This window comes from Tachypleus tridentatus, chromosome 7, assembly GCF_004210375.1.
Source record: "Tachypleus tridentatus isolate NWPU-2018 chromosome 7, ASM421037v1, whole genome shotgun sequence".
Lineage (NCBI taxonomy): Eukaryota > Metazoa > Arthropoda > Merostomata > Xiphosura > Limulidae > Tachypleus > Tachypleus tridentatus.
The window spans coordinates 115,339,574-115,351,941 of NC_134831.1; positions in this window are offsets into that span (position 1 = coordinate 115,339,574).

Below are 12,368 nucleotides of genomic sequence, written 5' to 3' on the forward strand. Positions count from 1 at the left end.
CGCTCTGCGAGACAGGTTAGATACGGCACAGTCACTGTGAAATGACCTTCAGCATTCCACTGGAACCCGTGTGTCAACCCAAACAGTTCGCAATCGTCTGCTCGAAGGACGGCTTAGGGTCAGACTGCAAGAGGCGTAATTTTGACAGCGCGACACCGTGCTCGCCAGCACCTCGACTGGGAACTCCGTCAATGGTCTACCGTGCTGTGGAGAGACGAGAGCAGGTTCACTGCGTCTCGTGATAACGGACGTGCGAAAGTGTGGAGACGCGGAGTGCGATTTTCCGCCTATAACATTGTGCAAGTCGATGCTTATAGAGGAGGTTCTGTAATGGTCTGTGCAGGCATATGCTTGGGTGGCCGCACGGACTTACTCACACTCGACAGGGGTGCTCTGAACGCACGACGATATAGAGACAAAATTCTGGAACCCATTGTGAGGCCTTTTGCCGCTGCTGTCGGCGATGGGTTTGCAGGTTAACGCGCGAGTTTACAACGCCAGACTGTGTGAGGACTTCTTGACGAGGAAGGAATAGAGACTTTAGAGTGACTCACCAGATCTCCAGATTTAAATCCGATTAAACATTGTTGGGATATGTTGTCGTATTAGTGAACGCCAACATCCTCCTCAGACTGATTCGAAGTGTACCAAATCGGTGTCAGGAGTGTGCCACATTCTGTGGAGATCACACTAGATATTGAATGTTTCAAACATTTATGGAGTAAACGTATGTAAACTGTTTAAAGTATTGTTTCCTATGGGATATCAGTTTCAGTGATGTTGGTTTTTTTAAAAAAATTATCTCTCCATGTTTTACCGTTCATCACCACACGTTAAAAATGGATGCAGGTAATGAGGGAAATTACTTAAAAAATAAACATATTACCTCATTTGGAACACTGGGATAAATTATATAATCAAACGTACTTGTTCCTTTAATTTTTTTGAGCAATTTATTAAAAAACTTAACAGTGGTTGTTGAAAGTATGTTATATATACATATATGTTAGAACTTAACAGTAATTGTTGAACCATTGTCATATATATATAAAAACCTAACAATGATTTTGAACTACTCTCATATATATATAAAAACCTAACAGTGATTTTGAACTATTGTCATGTATATATAAACTTAACAGTGACTGTTCAAAGTAAGTTATATATATCTGTATATATAAGTTATAAATATCTGTATATATAACAACTTAAAAGTGATTGTTGAACCATAGTTATGTATATATAGGAACTTGACAGTGATTTTGAAACAGAGTTATATATATATAAACAACAGTGATTTTGAAACAGAGTTATATATATATAAACAACAGTGATTGCTGAAGCTAAGTTATATGTATATATAAGAAATTGACTGTGATTGTTGAACTAGTGTTATATAGGCTAGGAGGGCGTAATTATAATATTCGGAAACTAGGTGACATTATGGTATAGTTAGAATATCCGGGATCTTGGTGACATTAGGGTATAGTTAGAATATCCGGGAACTAGGTGACATTAGGGTATAATTAGAATATCCGGGAACTAGGTGACATTAGGGTATAATTATAATATTCGGAAACTAGGTGACATTATGGTATAATTAGAATATCCGGGAACTTGGTGACATTAGAGTATAATTAGAATATCCGGGAACTAGATGACATTAGGGTATAATTAGAATATCCGGGAACTAGGTGACATTAGGGTATAATTAGAATATCCGGGATCTTGGTGACATCATGGTATAATTAGAATATTCGGGATGTTGATGACATTAGGGTATAATTAGAATATCCGGGAACTAGGTGACATTAGGGTAAAATTAGAATATCCGGGAACTATGTGACATTAGAGTATAAAAGAATATCCGGGAACTAGGTGACATTAGGGTATAAATAGAATATCCGGGAACTAGATGACATTAGAGTATAAATAGAATATCCGGGAACTAGGTGACATTAGGGTATAAATAGAATATCCGGGAACTAGATGACATTAGAGTATAAATAGAATATCCGGGAACTAGGTGACATTAGGGTATATATAGAATATCCGGGAACTAGGTGACATTAGGGTATAATTAGAATATCCTGGATCTTGGTGACATTAGGGTATAATTATAATATTCGGAAACTAGGTGACATTATGGTATAATTAGAATATCCGGGAACTTGGTGACATTAGGGTATAATTAGAATATCCGGGAACTAGGTGACATTAGGGTATAATTAGAATATCCGGGAACTAGGTGACATTAGGGTATAATTAGAATATCCGGGATCTTGGTGACATCAGGGTATAATTAGAATATTCGGGATGTTGATGACATTAGGGTATAATTAGAATATCCGGGAACTAGGTGACATTAGGGTAAAATTAGAATATCCGGGAACTATGTGACATTAGAGTATAAAAGAATATCCGGGAACTAGGTGACATTAGGGTATAAATAGAATATCCGGGAACTAGATGACATTAGAGTATAAATAGAATATCCGGGAACTAGGTGACATTAGGGTATAAATAGAATATCCGGGAACTAGATGACATTAGAGTATAAATAGAATATCCGGGAACTAGGTGACATTAGGGTATATATAGAATATCCGGGAACTAGGTGACATTAGGGTATAATTAGAATATCCTGGATCTTGGTGACATTAGGGTATAATTATAATATTCGGAAACTAGGTGACATTATGGTATAATTAGAATATCCGGGAACTTGGTGACATTAGGGTATAATTAGAATATCCGGGAACAAGGTGACATTAGGGTATAATTAGAATATCCGGGAACTAGGTGACATTAGGGTATAATTAGAATATCCGGGATCTTGGTGACATCAGGGTATAATTAGAATATTCGGGATATTGATGACATTAGGGTAAAATTAGAATATCCGGGAACTATGTGACATTAGAGTATAAAAGAATATCCGGGAACTAGGTGACATTAGGGTATAAATAGAATATCCGGGAACTAGGTGACATTAGGGTATAATTAGAATATCCGGGAACTAGGTGACATTAGGGTATAATTAGAATATCCGGGATCTTGGTGACATTAGGGTATAATTAGAATATCCGGGATCTTGATGACATTAGGGTATAATTAGAATATCCGGGATCTTGGTGACATGAGGGTATAATTAGAATATCCGGGAACTAGGTGACATTAGGGTAAAATTAGAATACCCGGGAACTATGTGACATTAGAGTATAAAAGAATATCCGGGAATTAGGTGACATTAGGGTATAAATAGAATATCCGGGATCTTGGTGACATTAGAGTATAAAAGAATATCCGGGAATTAGGTGACATTAGGGTATAAATAGAATATCCGGGAACTAGGTGACATTAGGGTATAATTAGAATATCCGGGATCTTGGTGACATGAGGGTATAATTTGAATATCCGGGAACTAGGTGACATTAGGGTAAAATTAGAATACCCGGGAACTATGTGACATTAGAGTATAAAAGAATATCCGGGAACTAGGTGACATTAGGGTATAAATAGAATATCCGGGAACTAGGTGACATTAGGGCATAAATAGAATATCCGGGAACTAGATGACATTAGAGTATAAATAGAATATCTGGGAACTAGATGACATTAGAGTATAAATAGAATATCCGGGAACTAGGTGACATTAGGGTATAAATAGAATATCCGGGAACTAGGTGACATTAGGGTATAATTAGAATATCCGGGATCTTGGTGACATTAGGGTAAAATTTGAATATCCGCGAGCTTGGTGACATTGGGGTAAAATTAGAATATCCAGGAACAAGGTGACATTATAGTATAGTTAGAATATCCGGGAACTAGGTGACATTAGGATATAATTAAAATATCTGTCTATTGTTTATTTTTATTTCTTTGATTTTTAATTTCCTGTGCTCCTCCCTCTCTAGGTTTACGCACTAATCCAAAGATAATCCTAAATTTGTTTTTGAGATGAGATATTTTCTTCATACTGGTTTGTTTCAGTTGGTTTCTTTTACAGCTTTGAACAATATGTGAAAAGAAAAAGTCCACAGTGAATTTGTGTAATATCTGGTTTTGTGAAAGATGTTTTAATGAGTCGTCATACTGAAAATAATAAATACGAGAAAAGAACAGCAGAGAAAGAAACAAGGGATCCTAGAACTGTTTCATTTTACCAGATAATATTCTACATACGTAATCACTTGTTGTCACTTAGTTATCATAACAACTTTCTTTAATATCCTAGAACAAGCCAAAAATATTTTATAAGACTTTATATAAATTAGCGATGTTTAAGATTGTGACACTGTTTCTATCTAAATAATCTTAAAGACTCAGACATTGTTAGACAGTGTTTCAGGTGATGATTAGATTTATTCAGTCAGTTAGGTCCTATGTCAAAATTTGAGATACAACAAGTAAAATCTTACATTCCAATTTAGGCCTGTCACTACTGTAATTTGTAATCATGTTACTGACACATTATCACACATGACATACATAATTTCGCTTAACTACAATGTTTTATTTCACTCCATGTTGACTATTTTGATTATCACGTTTTTATTGATGCGAGGTCATGGTCGTACGTTATCACAAAGACCCTCTATATCCGGCTAGGACCAGGAAGTGGCTTTCAGATGACATCACTATTGGAAGATAGATACTTATACATGTTCCAGGGAACTTGGTGCTTTTGACGTCAGTAGTGGGGATTTGTTAGGCTGAAAAACATATATTTATGTCTGTTTATTTCAATTTTACCCAATTAAACGTCTTCCTGGTATTCACCATCATTATAGCTTGATGCTAAATCAAATACTTGACGAATGATTAACACTTTCAGGACCCGTACCATTTCTTCAACTTATTGAGGTTATGTAACCCACGTGTAACTCACTATACAAATAATTTACCAAGTATATTATATATGGTGTTTTCCTGGCCCGTCTCTTGTGTAGCCTATATTTTTATTAGAAAATCCGCTCGTTTTTTGTGACTTGTGTTTTCATGGTTCGAATCCCGTTATATTTAAAACACACGCACAAACAAGCTAGAGTTTTGCTCTTCGGGTGCGTTATAATAACAATGCTCAAGTCCCACTATTTGGTCAGACAACAGTAGATCAACAGTTGACGGTAGGTGGTGTTGATTGTCCTCCATCTAGTTTGTCTCTTCAAAATTAAAGACGTGTAGCTTTACCCGAGATAAAAATAAAACAAAAAATAATTACTTTAATTATAAAATTACTAATAAGTTCAATCTTCATTGTATATGGTTATGTGGTGAGTTAAATGGTTTCCGAAGTAATCTCTTATATAGAAATACGGACATGAATCTTAGCTGATAATAAGTAATTGATAAAACTGCAGCTAGCTTCTTATTCAGAAATATGGACTTGGTATTTTGCTGAAAATGTGTATTTAATAAAACTGTAATAAATTCTTCAGGTATTGAAACTCGTTGCTTCTATTCAAGATAATAGCAAATCCAGTTACTTACTGGTTAATAAGAAACAAGTAAGATAACATTAAAGGTGAATTTTCAACAAAATTAATAATTGCCTTAGAAACTGTACTTTGGTTAGGTATAATTCCTGTGTGGTTGCCATATTTTTAAACACTTTAGTTTTTGAGTAAAAATGAAAAAAAATATGTGGGTCCTAGAACTCAAGTTCCTTTTAATCGTTCGGCTGTTTCCGTGACGTTTTACAACTATGACGTAATAGTTGCCAAACACGCTTCGTTGCGCGCCAACCATTTTGTTCTATTCAGTGTTGGTGTTTTATGCAAATCTATCGGTGCTTTTCTCGGATTACATACTTTGTGAGACTGTTTTTTGTCTTGATATTGCTAATTTATGTTTGTTTTATGATAACATGGTTTACTGCGTTGCTATGGTTTTAAAAACGGTTTGGCATTGAGCAAAAGCTTCTTTTCGTTTCCGTGCAAGGAGAATAAACCGGCAAAGTGGCGACAGTGGGTGCGGATAGTCAATAGGAAGAACTGGTCACCTTCACACCATGCAAAGCTTCGTCAAGATCACTTTGAACGCTCATGTTTTGTGTCGGATCCCACTGTTTTGGATTCCGTGGGTTTCAAGCCAGGCAGGTTAAGACTGTAAAACACCATCGGCAATAGACAGGATCGTCCCCACCATCTTTCCTCGTGTGGAGCTGAGGACTGATCTCAGCCTGCAGCGTACAGGTTCCACCCTCTGAAGCCATCCCTTGTCATCACGAAAAGAACAAACTTAAAGGTATGTGTGCAGTATAAAGTGATAAACAATAACTAGTATAATATAATAATTTAATAAATACAAGTTTTTGAAGAATGTAACTAGACATACACATTTCACATTCATGAGCGTGTTTTGCATTTGTGGCACCTGAAAGTCAGTGAAACCTTGATTTCCTAGTCTAGACAGTGGACAAATCTATCCCAAATATAGTATATTTTAAGTTTAAAAGCTGGTAGATCATTCTGTAGATGTTTTTGTATCATTTTTACATATGGAAAAGTTTGAAGAATACCATTTTTCAAATTTAACATTTCAAGATAAATTGAAATAAGACTATATCTTGAACATGTTGAAGTAATCAAGTACATGTTATGTATTTAAAAACATTGTAGACTTGTAAAAAACCAAATATAAACTCCATAACATATTTCCATAACTCATCATAATAAAATTAATCTTAACACAGTACTTTGACATTGTCATATTAAATGTAAATCTCATAAAGCATGTTGTTTTAATATACAATCTTATTTCTTCAGTATCACTCACAGTTCTGGAACTGTCCTCATCACTAGAACTTGTCAGATCTGTGTCAAAAGTAACTGTTCTAGGTTCGTTCAGAGTAGGTTCGAATTGATATGGCGCTACTCGACTCTGTTCAGAACACAAAGTTAAAATAGGCTCCGGCTCTGTTTCTCTGTATACACTGGCCATGTTTATTTACATTCAATGCGCTGGCGTTGGCGGTTTGTTTGGCAACTATTACGTCACAGTACTTTTCCTAGCGGCAAACGTAAAAAGTAAAACGTTCGGATTGCCGCTCGGAAAGGGCTCTTTCTGCACCAAGTTCTATGTTTCATTTATTAGCACATATTTTTTATAAAAAATGTGAACCTGCAAAATTATTCAGTATGAGTAGTTCTTTTGACTGCAAAGTTTTCTTTTTTGTAAAATTCAGCTTTAAAGGTTTACCAACAGTTTTTATTATCTAGTTTTTACCGTGCAATACGTAAACAAAAAGAAACACTAATATCATAGAAAGGAAGCAGCATCCTTACCGTTTGTAATGAAAACTAGTTAAGAACGAATAATTTCTTATTACTGTACGACTAAGTAAGTAATTTCCCTAGCAACAAACAATGGGCTTTTTATGAAGGATTTAAATAGCAACAAACAATGGACTTTCTTGAACAATTCCCTAATAACAAACAATTGGCTTTCGTGAAGGATTTACCTAGCAGCAAACAATGATCTTTCGTGAATAATTACGCTAGTAACAAACAATGGAATTTCGTGAATAGATTCTCCAAGTAACGAACAATTAGCTTTCGTGAAGGATTTACCTGAAAGCAAACAATTTTTAATTTTTCATATTTTTCAGCGTGACGTACCTTATACGTTGGCGTGTTGGTTATAGATTAATAACACATTTTCTGCAAAACGAAACCTAACATTTGTTTTCGCTAACTTTAACAGATTTTGTTTTTCCTGTCTGTGTTGTAAGTACATAGATTTGCTGCCACGGTAGCAGATTTTGTTCGAGACAAGATCAAGTACTGTGTCTAGAAATGTGTAACAAAATCAGGTCTCAAAACTGTCAAGACGCAGTTAATCAGAACAACGACTTGGTTTGATTATTTTATCATTTTCTAAAACATTATGAAACCATAAAGTATCTCAATCTTTAGTATTATGAGACGACGATGGGAAGGTCCAAGGTTCGAGCCTGTGATACATCACTGATCACGCTCCTTACTTGTTACAGCAGCAGCGTTACAGCATTGACAGTCAATCCTGTCATTTAGGTTCAGAAGTCGGACAACGCACATGTGGCGGAAAGTGTTATTAACTGACTGTCTCCCTCTTGCTAAATTATGAAAGGCTACATCTCTGACGTACTTATTTAGATATTAGTGGCTTACTTGTTTCAGTGGTTAGGGACGCTCGACTTCGTAATCTGAGGGTTGCAGGTTTGAATTCCTGTCACACCAAATATGCTCGTCCTTTCAGCCGCGGGGGCGTTATATATGGCGGTCAATCCCACTATCCGTTGGTAAAAGAGTAGCTCTAGATTTGGCGTTGGGTGGTGATGACTAGCTGCCTTCCCTCTGGTCTTACGCTGCTAAATTAGGGACGGCTAGCGCAGGCAGCCCTTGTGTGACTTTGCGCGAAATTTATAACACACAAAGAAACAGCCTGGTTTTAATTTCTGCTAAGACTGATTGGTTGTATTTGTTTTGATATTTTTCTTGTCGAAGGATCGCATTAGTTGTTTGTTATTTAGAATATATTCTTCTGGTGCCTGGTTTGTTCTAGAATACTTTCTGCGAGTTACAGAATTCTTAAGAACCAATAAAAGTAAATACGTTTCCACGTTTTCTTCGTTTGATTATTGTAATAGGGTAATAGACGGTTGGGTTCATCTGTCATTCAGAAACGAATTTTGTGCCTTGGTGACATCATGGTTGAGAGGAGACAACTACTTCATTTATGACGCTAGAGGTCAGTGTTGACGTCAGCAGACACACGAGCTTTCCTCGTACTCGCGCATATTATCAACTCATCGTTTGAAAAAGTTTTTCGTTTCTCAGACCAGTCAGTGTTCGTGGTATTCAACATAAGTCATCGAATCCCGAACATGTAAAATCGTGTTGTATAAGATATATTCTTGGTGTAAATTATAACATGTCATTAAAAAACGGAAAAAAAACAAAGCTTGAGATACGCCATCTAAAAGGGTATTGTATCAATTATCTTATGGTTTTCTGAGATGCGCCATCCAAAGTTGTATTCTGATTGTTTTCCGAGGTTTATCTGGTTGTTTCTGAATCCATTGCTTGTTTTATTACGTTCTACGATGTTTTCTTGAGTGTTATTGTTTGTGGTGGTTGACGCAAAAAGTGACCGTAAGCACAAATACTGAATATTTTGTCAAATAATTGAAGGTACTCGTTTAAACCAAACTCAAAAATGTCATTAATTAAAACACCTTTTCACCAGATGGCGATATACGTGTACATTCACCGACACATATTTCAAATTTCTAACTTCAATACGGTGCTTAGTTCGATTCTCTGAGCAGAAAGTCCATTGTGTAGATTTAGTCCTAAAATTAATATTAATTACTGTTCGTTAAGTTGAGCTAGTTTGTTGTTACACAGTGGGCCGTGTTCCGCACAGGTATCGAAATCCGAATTTTAGCGTCATAAGCCTGAGGGATTACAGCCAATCTACCAGATGGCTCACAATAACAACTTTTCAGTTTTTATATAACACAAGGACTCTGACAGTTTCGAACGTCATGACAACCGTTGCTGGGAAGTGAATGCAGAAAGTATACATTGATACACCAAAGTATTCTATACGTCCTGCACATATAATACACTAGCTCTCACAAGTGGTTCCACCCTTGTAGTTTACTCTGTATGTTTGTTGTAACCTGTCCCAGAACATAAATATATATGTATACTAGAAGCATTCTTCTGTTTCCTTTTTACACATCCACTGTTCTATCATGGTCAGGTGGTTAAGGTACTTGACTTGTAATTCGAGGGTCGTGGGTTCGAATCCCCGCCACACCAAACATGTTCGCACTTTCAGCGTGGGGCCGATATAATGTGACGACCAATCCACCTATTCATTGGTAAAAGAGTAGCCCAAGAGTTGGCGGTGGGTGGTGATGACTAGCTGTCTTCCTTCTAGTATTACATTGCTAAATTAGGAACGGATAGCCCTCGTGTAGCTTTGCGTAAAATTATAAAAACAAACAGTTTCAACATGCAATACAAATTATGGATTACTTTAAATAGTAAAATGATCATGTAATACTATTTTCACTGTGGACTTAGCTTATGTAGTGAAAATTAATTTCGTTATAAGACATAATATGTATTTATAGTATATTCTTCAAATTGAAATTGGTCAAAGTTACAGAGCACGTTAACAAAGAGTGCAACAGTGACACACATGGTTAAGTTGGTTATTCTAAAGCGATTTTAAATATGCACATAACAAGTCACATGACAATTAGGGCCAGCATAGAGCCGTGGTGGAACGGAATGTTTTATAACTCCATGTTAACATTGTTCGAGGTGACGTTCTTGGTGGTATGATGTTCAAAGTGATCGGAAGTGTTCGCAAATCTGATCATAAAGATGTGTCCAGATCGGGAATTTAGAACTTCCAAGACAGGAAGACTTCCTAATATTCAATGAGATTGAAAAACAGGAGAATAAAGGTAATCTTGAGGTATGGGCATAGTCTATATCATAACAACCCCATACATCCACAAACTTGTTAAACTTCTCATGGTAACAATATTATAACAACCCCATACATCCACAAACTTGTTAAACTTCTCATGGTAACTATTTCACAACAACCCCATACATCCACAAACTTGTTAAACTTCTCATGGTAACTATATCATAACAACCCCATACATCCACAAACTTGTTAAACTTCTCATGGTAACTATATCATAACAACCCCATACATCCACAAACTTGTTAAACTTCTCATGGTAACTATATCATAACAACCCCATACATCCACAAACTTGTTAAACTTCTCCTGGTAACTTACTCTGTTAATAACAATGAGATCAACTGTATTCACTACACTACAATCAATAAAACCAACATCAACTGCTTTCACTACACCGACTTACTCTGTTAATAACAATGAGATCAACTGTATTCACTACACTACAATCAATAAAACCAATATCAACTACTTTCACTACACCGACTTACTCTGTTAACAACAATGAGATCAACTGTATTCACTACACTTCAATAAATAAAACCAATATCAACTACTTTCACTACACCGACCTACTCTGTTAATAACAATGAGGTCAACTCTATTCACTACACTACAATAAATAAAACCAATATCAATTACTTTCACTACACCGACTTATTCTGTTAATAGCAATGAGATCAACTGTATTCACTACACTACAATAAATAAAACCAACTACTTTCACTATACCGACATACTCTGTTAATAACAATGAGATCAACTGTATTCATTACACTTCAATAAATAAAACCAATATCAACTACTTTCACTACACCGACCTACTGTGTTAATAACATTGAAGTGATGTTTCACTACACGAGAACTTCCTTGTAACAAATGTAATATTACGTTCACTCAGAATATCACACCGTAAGTTTAACAAACTGGGATAATGTGTTTATGTTATATGAGAACCGCGTGTCGTCAGTTTGATTATTTAATACTTTATTCTTGATAAACATTATCAAACGTTTTTGTCAACTAATCAAACAATAGTTATTACTTCGCTTTTAGTGAGAAAAACACTTATATACTTGCATTTCTCAGTTCTATTTCTAACTTAACAAGATCAACAGATAAAAAACAATAGTTACTAATGAGTCAATCAAACAGATTCAAAACAACAGTTACTGGTGAGTCAAACTCAAAGATTATATACAGTGAGATAGAGAATACGAAGTTTACAATTTTACAACAGAAGGAGTCTATAGTATGTGTATATACGAATGTTATATTTTTACATTATTTTGCGTATTATATCAAACCATTGATTGGTGTTATGGTCTGTGAGTGTGTGTGATTTATAAAACTCAAGAGAAAATGTTGTTAATGTTAATTATGATTAGTTTACGTTTACAGTTTTCAAAGTGAACTGAGGTGTTGTCCTGACAAAGAAAACAGTGAACTGAGGTGTTGTCCTGACAAAGAAAACAGTGAACTGAGGTGTTGTCCTGGCAAAGAAAACAGTGAACTGAGGTGTTGTCCTGACAAAGAAAACAGTGAACTGAGGTGTTGTCCTGACAAATAAAACAGTGAACTGAGGTGTTGTCCTGACAAAGAAAACAGTGAACTGAGGTGTTGTCCTGGCAAAGAAAACAGTGAACTGAGGTGTTGTCCTGACAAAGAAAACAGTGAACTGAGGTGTTGTCCTGACAAAGAAAACAGTGAACTGTGGTGTTGTCCTGACAAAGAAAACAGTAACGTGTTCGATACCAGGTGTTTTGTGTTTTCTGTACTTGAAGCTGTCTAGGTTCTAAGTAGGCCTAATCAGTAATGACAAGTCTGTTGGACCAAACACCTTGAATAAAAAGGGATTCTACAGGTTACGA